This window comes from Vicugna pacos, chromosome 35, assembly GCF_048564905.1.
Source record: "Vicugna pacos chromosome 35, VicPac4, whole genome shotgun sequence".
Lineage (NCBI taxonomy): Eukaryota > Metazoa > Chordata > Mammalia > Artiodactyla > Camelidae > Vicugna > Vicugna pacos.
In genome coordinates this window covers 35,734,132-35,746,897 of record NC_133021.1, presented here as the reverse complement: position 1 = coordinate 35,746,897, position 12,766 = coordinate 35,734,132, and the positions used below count along the sequence as shown (strand labels likewise).

Below are 12,766 nucleotides of genomic sequence, written 5' to 3'. Positions count from 1 at the left end.
AAAAAATTTTCCCCTCTATAGTGAGCGAGTCTTCATTCTTTAGAATTTATGCTCTTGTGGGAGCGATTTTAGGGGCCCTTACAGCACCCCATGTAGCTTACTTTTACATACTTAGCAGTACCATTTTTGTTTGCCCTCGGCCCCTGCAGCCTCTTCCCACCAATATGTAAGCTTCAGAGGTAGGGATCTTTTTCTGCTTTGTGTATTGGAATGTGCCAAGCCCCAAAAAATTGACTCACGCATAACAGGCACTCAGCCGTCTCGGCTGCACTTGTGAGTGTAAGTGTACGTCACTCTTCCACGCGGCCAGCTGTCCTTGCCACAGAAAGCTTGAAATCTCTACTAGAACCAGGCTGTTTCTGTGGTACAGAAGATGTCCTATTAAGTAGGCATGTTTTCTTGGGGAAGTCGCTTTCCTTTCCTCATCTGCAAATTGATGCCCCTGTGTAACCAACCGCCATCTCAGTCAAGACACAGAAGGTTGTCGTCACCCCCAGAAGTTCCCTTGTGCTGCTTTATGGTTAGTACTCCTGCTCCCCAGCCCCAGGCAGTCCCTGACTGACTTTCTGTCGCAGTGATTGGTTGATCTTTGCTTGTTCCAGAATTTTACGTAAATAGAATCATACAGTATATTCTTTTTCATGATCACCTTTTCTTGGTCAGCATGTTTTGAGATGCATTTGCTACATATATTGGTAGTTTATTCATTTTTGGTTGCTAAGTCATCGTCCATTGTATGGATATATGGCAGTGTTTAGAAGCATTCACTTGCTGCGGGCGTTTGGGATGATGACAGAGCTCCAGTGTGCTTTGGGCACTGGTGTAGATGATGTGTGTTCAGGTCCATCCCTAAGAGTAGAATACCTGTAACTGGGGCAATAAAAAAGGATGGAAGGTGGATGGGTTTATTTTGTTTGTTTGTTTGTGTTTTTGCAGTTGAGTTTTTTTTAATTGAAGTACAGTCAGTTTACAATGTTGTGTCAATTTCTGGTGTACAGCATAATAGTTCAGCCATACATTTACATACATATATTCACTTTCATACTTTTTCATTATAGGTTACTACAAGATATTGAATGTAGTTCCTTGTGCTATGCAGTATAAACTTGTTGTTTATCTATTTTATATACAGTGGTTAGTATCTGCAAATCTCAAACTCTCAATTTATCCCTTCCCACCCCGCTCTCCCCCTCTGGTAACCATAGTTTGTTTTCTATGTCTGGGAGTCTGATTCCGCTTTGTAAATAAGTTCATTTGTCTTTTTTCTTTTTTTTTTTTTTTAGATTCCACATGTAAATGATATCATGTGGTATTTTTCTTTCTCTTTATGGCTTACTTGCTTAGAATGACAACCTCCAGGTCCATCCATGTTACTGCAAATGGCATTATTTTATTCTTTTTTATGACTTAGTAGTATTCCAACATCCATCTGTCTATCTGTCTATCTATCTATCTCACTTCTTTATCCAGGCATCTGTCAGTGGGCATTTACGGTGCTTCTATGTCTTGGCTATTGTATATGGTGCTGCTGTGAACATTGAGATGCATGTATCTTTTTGAATTAAGGTTCCCCCAGGATTAGGATTGCTGGATCATATGGTAAGTCTGATTTTAGTTTATGAGGAATCTCCATACTGTTTTCCGTAATAACTGCACCAAACTGCCTTCCCACCAACAGTGTAGGAGGGTTCCCTTTTCTCCACACTCTCTCCAGCATTTATCTTTAGGTGGATAGTCTTTAATTTGTGTGTGTATATTGTATTCATTTGTGTATCAAATAAATGTATACAGTGCATTTTATAAAACTTCATTTTGTTCCAAAAATATTTTGGAGACGATTAGAGAAAGAGTTAAGTAGAGTAGGTAGAATAAGGTAGTATATATCCAAAGGAGATGAGAAGGATGAGGAAAAGAGAATGAAGTTTAGGACACAAAATAGAGCTAGGAATAAAGCTGTTTTCCATGAAACCCCACAACTTGTTAAGGGTGGATTACAAATCTTGGCTTGCAGTTTTCTGGTAGCTTCTCCTAAGCTGCAGTATTTTAATCACGTCCATTAGAAAACTGTTTGCTGAGGTGAACCACAGCTATTTCCAGTAATACTAAAAGCAGAAAGACATTTATTCCTAGGGTTTTCAGCGAGGTAACCGTTTTATATTTTTTGCAAAGCTCATGTCAGATGGCAGAGTCTAGTCCTGGGTCTGAGTAGTTAGGCTGAGGTCTCAGAGGCAGTTTTAATTAAAAAGTTGTTGTTATGTAAGAGTGTGCCAAAATGGTACTCTGCTGTTGCCTGTGCTCTTTCTTCCAGCTACCAAGGAAATTAAAACATAAAACTTGGAATATACTTTAATTTCAGATATGAAATAACAGCAGTCTTAAACCCGTGGTGGTTTTTGCGTCATTACACAGATAATGTATTTTCGTTAGTTGTGTCATTGGTATAAACTGATCAGCAACGTTTTTAAAAGTTGGTAAAATTGTGAGTTAGGTCTGATTTAATAATGTAAAAAGAAGGAGCAAGCTGTTAAATGTATTATTTATCATTACTGAAATGGGGACTTACTGAATTAAAAATTACTCTCTTTTTGTAAAATGGAACCAATTTAACAATGAAATAAGTAGTATATGTGTCACAGGATAAATTATTTTTCCCCGAAGTGAAAATTTTGCCTGCTATGGAAGTGATGTCTTAGTTTCTACCAAACTTTGAAATAACTGAAGGTTCTGCTTCAGTGATTTTAATTAGAGTCACTGCCCCAGTAGCAGAGCCCTAGGTCTGAGGTGACAGTTCACAGTGTGCCGTTTGGGGCAGTCAGTCAGGATGGAGCAGCTTTTCAAAGAAAAAGTATTTTTAATGTCTTTACTGTTAGTGAGAAAACAACAGAAAGATTCTTGCTGCTGTTGCTGCTGCTTTATGGTTGTTGGTAATTAATCCCTGAACATCTTCAGGGTGTGTCTGTATTCAGACCACTGTGAACGGTTTTTAACTAGTTCAGAAATGAGGGAAATTAAGACTTGGCAGTTAGGATTAAACAGGACTTATGAAAATGGTGTTGACAACTACTAGCACACTTCACCTCTCTTTGATGGCTTTTTCCCTAGTTAGTCACCATGGAGGTCTGTGATGAATAAGTAGTTCTGTGCCTAGTATTTATTAGTAAGAGGGCAGAACTATGTAAGAAGGATTATTACATTCTGGCCTACCACCTGCAAAACAAGTAGGTACTTGCCTGTTGCGTGTTCTTGCTACTCCTACGTGCCTGGTCTTGCTGTGTGCCGGGTGTTGGGGTGGCGCGTCGCGGAGGGGAGAGAGGAGGAGGCAGACGCCCAGGTTCTCGGGTGATGCTGTCTTCCTCGAGACACTCGTGCTAGCTTCCGATAGGTGCAGCCATGAGTTCAGATCGCCTCGGCCTGACTGGGAATGGCTGTGAGCTAGCGCCTGGTGCTGAGCATCGACGCTCGGGCACAGCTGAGTCTGGGTTTTCACCAGGCTCCCTCTTCCCAGGGAGTCTGAACTGGAGTTCTTGTCTCCCTGGCCCTGCGATGTTATCTGCTTAGCTTCTGAGGTTCTCGGTGGCTTCTTCAGAACTGGCAGACCCTCCTAAGTTAAATGAATTGTTTTTCAGCGTTTGATTTGTTTCCTCTAGTTTTCAGTGGAAGAATTGATCTGAATAACCTAGTCAGCCATTGTTGGTAGCAGAACTCTCTCTCCCCTGTGTGTATATACTTGTATATATTTTAAAATCTTGTCCTTTTTATCTTTAATATTGTGAGCATTTTCTCACACTTTTGTTTTTTAAAGCATTAATTTTATTAAGTGCATTGTGTTCTATTGGTTGGATATACAACATTTTATATCCATAATTTATTTTACTATTACGGACATTCAAATCCTTTTTTTTTCCTATAAAAATTCATGCTGTGAGGAACATTTTTTTACATAAATCCTGTGTCCTATTCAGGTTGTTTCTATAGAAGTGGAATTACTGAATCAGTGAATGAGGGTCACTTACAAAGTGTTAATACATGATGCGAAAATGCTTTCCAGAAGGTATTTTCAGCAACTCTGTGTGGAAAGTGGCTGTCTTAATGCATCTTTACCAGCACTGAGAATAATTCTGAGTGTCTTGCTCACTTGACAGTGAAATAGTTTTCTTATTGTTGTGGTTTTGCGTTGTTGTAGTCTTTGTCATATTTGTGATAAATATATTCCATTTTACTGTTTGCTTTTCATTTGCAGAATGGAAGTTAGCGGTAATTGCTCCATAGGCTAGAAAAAAACCGAGTTTGTGATGTTTCATGTCATGGAGAAATTCCACATTTCTTAGCTAGTCAGATATTTTGGATCTTTTGTGTTTTTCCCCTAGCTTTTATACTCAGAATGTCCTTTGACATCAAGAGATTAGTGCAATTATTCACTTAAATTTTTATCTCAGATTTTATGATTCTAATATTTTTGGCTGTGTCTTTTTTAAGCCTCTGAGCCAGTTCCCAGAGGCCAGTTGGTAGCCATTAGGTACTAAAATTATGGAGCAGTACTAACTTTATCCAGATCATCCAGAATACACTTAAAATACGTTTGTTATGTTTCCATTAGAGTGGAGGCCTCTAGCCTCGATGACGGTGCGAAGCTGCTGGTAGGGGACGGGAGGACGGCACGAGGTGTCGTGATGCTTCCCCTGCACAGACAACATGGCGGTGCACTTTGTGGTGGTCCTTCTTACACTGCTGTGGTCACACTTACCCTGTTTTCTTTAGTGTGCTCATTTCAAACTGCATGACACCAGTTTCTGAGATTGAGTCATTATTAGAAGGGTTAAAGATAATTAATTTCAGGAATTATGACACAAGATTTCTTACTTCTGTAAAAATGTTAAATTAGCGGTGGCTGCTACCATTAACTGTTTTTTTTTTTTTTTTTTTGGTCTTGGAACCTGCAGAATTATCTCAGGGGAGGTGACACATCCTAGCTTCTGCAGCCTGTTGCTGGGGCACGTGTCAGTGCTCAGCAGCCATTGGAAAGTAGCATCCTAGGAGAGACACTGGGAGGAAAATCACAGGAAAGGAAATGGATGGGATGGGAGGAATTTTAAAAGCTGTTGGTAAAGTTCAGAGAAATTGAATGTAACTTTTAAGTAGTGACATTTGCATACTATTTCATGGTTTGTACTATGTGAAATTAAAGTAGGAGACTAGATGGCCACTGTAAATGCATCTCAAAGCCAAACTGTTTTTACCTCCTCATTTGAGGAAGATCAGCCCCTGGAATGGATACGCAGCATGTGAGAAAACAAGAGCTGGCGTGCCCCTAACCTGAATTGTTAGCGGAAGTATTTTCACATGAACTAAACCTCGCTGAGTACTTGACGATCTAAGAGAAGGAAAATGTGTTGAGACCCCTCATTATATTTAAGGTATTTTGTACGTCACTCAGTCCTTCAGGATATATTTGTAGGTAACTCGGGATGGTCTTGAGGCTTATCAGACATACTTGTAATGCTCAGTGAGGTGATATTAACTCCTCATTTGTTTAACGTCTAGAGCACTCTGGTTCAGTTCTACCTTTTAAGAAAAATGGGAGAGAATGAGTATTTTTATTTAAGGAAAAATAGGGGAAAAGTAAGGTGTTGCTCAAGTTTTGCTTTGTGAGTTTGTGCTTGTTGCCTTTTCATTGGTGATTTCTATCACAGTAACTGTTAAACCAAATGTCTTACATTGCTCAAGTAAGTTTTGGGTTTATTGCATAGGCCACATACACAAAAAGAAACCTCTAGAACATTACATGTGCTGATAGGTACATATTTAACCTTTTGTCATATTGATGTCTTTTTGTTAATTATTTGTTTCCTGTTCTAGTTTTTTTAGTCTTATATTTTGCAGTCTTAATTTTATGGGTTCATATCTGTCTTTTCCTGTATTTCTTCCATTGTTCTAATACATAATTGGTTCCCCAAATAGATGAGGAATACTTTGTTCTAAATTATTCTTATTTTTCTGTCATATTTAACTATTTAAGTCATCCAACTGTAAATATAAATTGGATCTAAATTATTTTTATCCAGATTGCATTTAATTATTCCACTATCACTTGCTAAAAACTGTTATGTTTTCCCTTCTTTTGTAATGCTTACCATAGACTTTTGTGTATTTGGACCTGTTTCTGTGTATTCTGATCTTCTGTGTTGTTCTTTTTTTTGAGTCTTTGTTTCTACTACATTGTTCTAAATTGTCAGCACTATGGCAGACTTCATGCCAGCCTTGTTACTGCCGCTGCCATGATAGAGTGCTTCATAGTAATTTCTTTTGGGCAGGGTTAGTCATCACTCACTTTTCTTCATTATAAGAACATTTTTTAATGATAATTATTTCTTTAATATTTGGATGTTTCTTAAGCTCATAAAATCACATGTTGAGAGATCCTGAATTGATCCCTGGGACAGGAAAAGAACAGTTGAAAAGTGGTGAAGCCTGAATAAAGTCAATAGTTTAAAGTACCAGTGTACTATCTTTACTATCATCGATTAAAAAACTGAGAAATGTTCGGATGTTACCTAGACTTACTGTGGTGATCATTTTGCAGTGTATACAAATACTGAATCATTATGCTGTACACCTACTCTAATATAATATGTCAGTTATACCAAATAAATGCATAAACTTAAAATAGAAATTAAGAATCTTTGATAATTGTATTGTTTTCTGTAAGATGTTAACATTAGGAGAAGCTGGATAAAGGGTATGTGGGAACTCTACTATTTTTGCAACTCTTCTGCAAGTCTGAAATTAAAAGATTAAAAGATCACATTGAAATTATTTCATACTCATTTATATATTCAACAAGCATCTTCTGAGTGCCCCTTTATAAGAGACACACTCTGAAACGACTTGTCTGCCCCCTCAGCTCTTCTCGCTGCAGCTGCAGGTAGGTCAGCACGTGGGTCCTGTGATTCTACGGCCCTGAAGGGAACAAATTCAGATACAAATATAACAGCTGTTTTAAATAGTGAACACATGTTCTTAGCCTTTAGACTGTACTTTTAAACCCACATCGATCACCCACTGTGGATCGGGGGCCCCTGGGGAAACGCAGCTGTCACCCAGATTTGAGTGATGTGGCGACCAGCGCGTTAATGCGTCTTAGGTCACTTGCTCTTCATCCCAATAAGCCTAAACCCCCTTTTCATTCAGGAAGCAGAGCCCTCCCTCAGCGCTGTTCTGCTCCCAGGCTGTAACAGTGTGAGGAGGAGGTGCTTCTTTGTAACGCTGCAGTTCCTATGTTCTAGTTAGAAATAATCCTTCATCCATTCCCTCTTGTGATCATCCTGCCCTGTGAAAAGGGCTCCCTGAGTCCTTGCTCCTGTACACATCTGTGGTCCCTCAGGACTGGATAAATGGCTTTAGCTGACTTTTTTTCTCTTTGAACTAAGGAGGATGCGCCCACCATGCTGTCACTACAGAGAAAGGCCAACTTCTCTCTACTGTGCCTTCGTCCGTGCCCCACTGCTGCTGGAGTACACGGTGGCCAGGAAGACCTATTTGTGTGGTGAAGTTCAGGGGATTAAAATATATCAAGGAATAATAACAGTAATGCCTTTCTTGTTAAGAAAACAAAACGGCAGACTGGGACTGGAAAGGTCTTTTCTTTATGAAAGCTACCAGTATCCTTCAGCAAGCATCATGTTTATATTTACATTTATCACTTAAATTGATAAAATTTATCTACTGTAATGGTGAGCTATTCTAAGAACCCCTTGCAAGATCTCAAACAAGGATACACATATTACTACCTAAGGTGTACACTGTACTGGAAGTCCTAATTAGAGCAATAAGAAAAGACAAGTTCAATGGGGTTACTTAAACAGACAGATCTAAAACTAATGAGGGTTTATTAAGGTTCCTCAACCTTGCTCTACCAGCAGCTGCCGACCAGGAAATATTATATTATATAAAGTTCTCTTTTCAGAAGAAACCAAAAGCATGCAGTATCTAGGAAAAACCCAAAAGGTACTCAAGAAATTTATGGAGAAAAATTATAAAACCTTATTTAGGACATAGAAAAAGTTATAAATAAATATAGATGTACAAATTTCATCAGTGAAAATAGTTAATGTATAATGGTATTTATTCTCCTCTAATTAATCTGAATCTCAGCAATGTTTTTCTTTGATCTTGGCCAACTGATTGTAAAATTATTGTGGGTGTTAAGGACCAGGTAGAGCTAAGAATAGCTAAGATGAGTTTGAAAAGGAAGGAGGGGACCTGCCCAGGATTGGTGAACTTGTGTGGGAGAAGGGAGCTTTTGTACATTTGGAGGGATGGTAAATGGTACCTACTTTTTTTTGTAAAATTAGTTTTTAGCTGATAGATATGTGAACAAAATTCAAAAGGGAGTACCGTGAAAAAACGCCTTCTTCCTGTTCCTGCCTGCTGACCACTGTTCTCGGAAGTAACCTCTTTTGACAGTTCCTGGAACATACCTCTAGAACTCTTGTACATATACAGAAATAATTTTATAAGGTCTTTGAGAAATTGTCCCATTTTATACCATGATTTTTTCACTGATTCTCTTTTTTTAATTGAGGTCTAAGTGAAAAATAAGATTGTACTAGTTCCAGGTGTACGGCATGATGATTCGGTATCTGTATGCACTGCAGACTGAGCACCATGACAAGTCTAGTCAGCATCCATCGCTGTGTATAGTTAACAGAACAGTTTTTTTCTTGGGATGAGGAATTTTAAGATCTGCTCTCTAAGCAACTTTCAAATGTGCAGTACAGTGTAATTAATCACCATGTGGTACATTGTATCTCCAGGAGTTACTGATCTAATAGCTGGAAGTTTGTACCTTTTAACTACTATCACCCCTTTTGCCTACTGCCCTCCCCACCCCCCACCTCTGGCAACCACCAGTCTGTTCTTCACATTTTTTTTTAACTTCACATACAAGTGAAATCATACATTGTTTATCTTTCATATATATATATATATATAATCACGTTTTCTTTATCCATTCATCTTTCCACGGATACTTAGGTTGCTTCCATATCTTGGCTATTGTAAATAATGCTTCAGGAAACATGGTGCAGACATCTTTTCAAATTAATGTTTTATTTTCTTCAGCTAAATACTCAGAAGTGGAATTTCTGGATCATGTGGTAGTTGTATTTTCAATTTTTGGTGGAACCTTCATATTGTTTTCCATTGTGGCTAAACCAGTTTACAGTCCCACTAACACTGTACAAAGGTTCCGTTTTCTCCATATCTTGCCAACACTTGTTATCTCTTACCTTTTTGATGGCCATTCTGATGGGTGTGAGGTGATAACTCACTGTGATTTTGATCCGCATTTCCCTGATGATTACTGATGTTGAGCATCTTTTCATGTACCTGTTGGCCAACTGTGTGTCTTCTTTGCAGACTGTCTGTTCAGATTCCTGTGCCTGGTTTTTGGGGGTGTTTTTAGTTGTTTGGGTTTTTTTTGCTATTGAATTGAATGAGTCTTTATATATTTTGGATATTATCCTCTATACCATGATTTTAAAACATAATATATCTTAGAACTTACATCATCTTAATGTCTGTGACACTGCTTCATGTATTTTAATGATTATATAATAATCCTTGGCATGGTTATGGTTATGTATTATACATTAGCCAGTATTTCTTGGATGTATGTTTAGATGTTTCTGATCTTCTTGCTGTCAACAGTGCTAAAATGAATTTCCTTCCTTGTGTGTATATTATGTCACATGTGTCTAATTACGTCCATAGGATGAATAGCTAGATGTGGAGTCACTGGGAAGTTCGTTTAATTCTCCGTGAAACTTCAGAATCAACTTGCCTACATTGTGGTGGTGGTTAGTTAAATGATCTTAGAGGCAATTTGGATTTTGTCGTCTTTCATCTAAATAATTGGCATGTCTTTCCATTAGCTCTTTTTTTTTTTTACATTAGAAACTTTTCAAAATTTTCTTCATACAGATCTTGTCATTTCTTCTATTTATTACGAGGCATTTTTCTTCTTGTTGTTATAAATAATTGGGGTCTTTTAAATCTGCTGGGTTTTTTTGGTATTTATGTATGAATGCTATTAATTTGTGTATTAGTTTATATCCAAACAAATAATTGATTAAATTATTTTGATTAAAAATAGCACATCAGCTGATTTTGGGGTCTTTAGGTATATGATCTGCAATAATGGTCATTTTAACTCCTTATCAACTTTTATACTTTATCTCTTTCTCTGTTTCAGCTGTGCTGGTTATTACCTTCGGCAGAGTGTCAGAGACATCTTTGAATATTCCCAATCAAGTTGAGGAAGTGTTTGCTCATTCCTATTTTGTTAGGGGCTGGATGTTAAATTTTAGTAAATTTTACTAAAAAATGTTTGGAAAGCTTTATTATTTCTCACTTTCGATCTATTAATTGGGTGAATTATATTTCTAGATTTCGTAATGATAAATCTTCCTGGAAGTCCTGAAATTAAATACCTAGTTATGGTATATTATTCTTTTTATATTTGAATATATTACTATATTAACATGAATTTATGTTAATATTTAAGATTATGCTGCATATTTGAATATTTTATTTAGGAGTTTACACCAGTGTTCTTTTGGGAGAGTAGTTTTCTTGTTCTGTGCTATTTTTGTGAGGTCTTGTTACCGTTATTTTGCTGGATTCCTTGCTTTCCTCTATTATGTAGTGGGAGAGTCTAAATCACATTGGAGTTACGTGGTCATTAAAAGTTGATAGAATTACCTTGTGAGTATGTCCCTGTCTGGTGTTTTCCTGGGCAAGCTCTTTGCCAACTTGTTTTATTTCTTTGGAAATTGTCCTTTTTTAAGTATTCTCTTTTTGCTGTGGTCAACTTTTGATCATTTATATTTTCCTAGAATATCATAGTGTTTATGTTATATTTTTGCACAGAAATGTCAAAGCAGTTGCTTACAACTGTTCTAGTTTCCCTTTCACATGTGGCTATGTCCCTGTAGGCGTTTCTTAGTCTGTGTTTTCCGCACTCTGCGTCTTCATTGTTCGCTACATTAATGCTGCCTTCATTTTATGTTTCCTGATAAGGAGCCTTGGATTAATATTGTTCTACAATTTTTTTTTAACTGGCACTGTTTTAGCATTTTAATTATTATTTTTAGATTTTTTGCAGTTTTCAGGTTAACCTTTTTGATTCAGTGGTTTATGAGTATTTTAGTTTTGTTATTAGTAATCTGGTTTAATTTCACTGCAACCAGCAAATGTCTGTTTAACTTTTGGACTTTATTGTCATTTTGGTTACCGACTTCATGCTCAATTTTAATGAATGTTTCTTGAACCTGTTGATGGGCTTTGGGGGTTTTCAGAATAAACTCAACTGAATCTGTCTTATAAATTAGGTCTTCTGTATCCGTACTTAATTTTGTTCACTAGACATTTTTATGGACTGAGAAAAGTGAATTAAAGTCTCACGATTCTGTATTCCTGTCAGTATTTCCTTTATTTCTTACAGTTTCTGCTTTATAACAACCTGTGCCACATCTGTCTTTTTTAAAAATGATTTTTGCCTTGGATTCCAAATTCTAGCCATTGCAGTGTCGATCCCTGCTTCATTTGGACTGCGTTGTTATATGTCTTTGCCCATTTTGTTTTCAGTCTGAGTCCACTTTAAGTGTGTTTCTTGTAGACAGCATATTTTTGGTTTTGTGAGTCAATCTTTCCTTTTAATTGTCGAGTTCAGCCAATCTATATGTATTAGAAGGACGAATTTGTTTCATTTTGGTCTTATTAAATTCAATATGCTTTCTTTTGTTCTTCTTATATTTCACTTTTGCTGTTTTTGTCTTAGTACATAATGTGTTTTTTTTTGAGTTTCTTCAGATAACTTAGAAGTTTTGTATTTTTCTTCTAAGGGTACCTTTATAAACGTAAATGCAGTGATGTGCTTAATTCCTAAGAAAATTTCTATTGGCTCCCTATTGTGGCCAGACCAAATTAGTACATTTTCACTTTTGCCCATTTTCCTTCCCCACATTCCAAACTTCAGTTGATTATTTTTGTTGGTATTGACTTTTACATGTGAAAATATATTTGTACCTCTGCTACGTGGTTTGGCGGCCTTCACTGTCAGTCTGTGGACTAACTCCCTTGTCCTCTCTCACATCTGTCAGTCTCCATCACTTCCTTCTTAGCCCTTCAGTTACTGCATTGGCAGAGAAAATAGAAACTTTTTAAAGTTCCGTATCTCCTAAACAGCAGTTCTCTTCCACAAATGTAGATACAGAAGAAGGGAAGGTCTGCAGTCTCCTGCCAGAGTTTACTCTTTATCTTGGTTGAAATTCATCCCATAAGTTTAGAAGATTTTTCTGTGATGAGTTCTTGCATTTTCAAAGTGATTTGTTTTGAATGCTTTGATACTTAAATGAAAGATTAGTTGGATGCGGAATTCTTGCCTTGCACTGAATCTCTGTGCTAATCGTCGGGTACTGCTGCCCTGTCTGCTAGTGCAGAATGTTTCTTGGGAGAGACTGAGGCTAGCCTAATTTGTCCCGTAATATGTTTTTGTGTCAGGATACCCTAGTACTGGTACCAGTACCTACTGGTGGAGGGTGTTGGGGTTTGATTGGAGGGGAATGGAAAATGGCACAAATTCAGCTGTATCCATAACATTTTATTTCCTTAAAAACCGAAAAAAGATGTGAAGCTGCTGTGCCAGGATGTTAACATGAGTTCAGTACAACTGGTGAATACAAGAGAATCTGCAGTATTATTCTCT

General features: G+C 37.3%; 1 protein-coding gene across 17 annotated transcripts in view; it reads left to right on the top strand.

The window, feature by feature from the left end:
• ZMYND11 (zinc finger MYND-type containing 11) overlaps nt 1–12,766 on the top strand; it is an 86,231-nt gene that overhangs the window by 31,500 nt on the left and 41,965 nt on the right. The gene's annotated exons all lie outside the window — the stretch shown is intronic.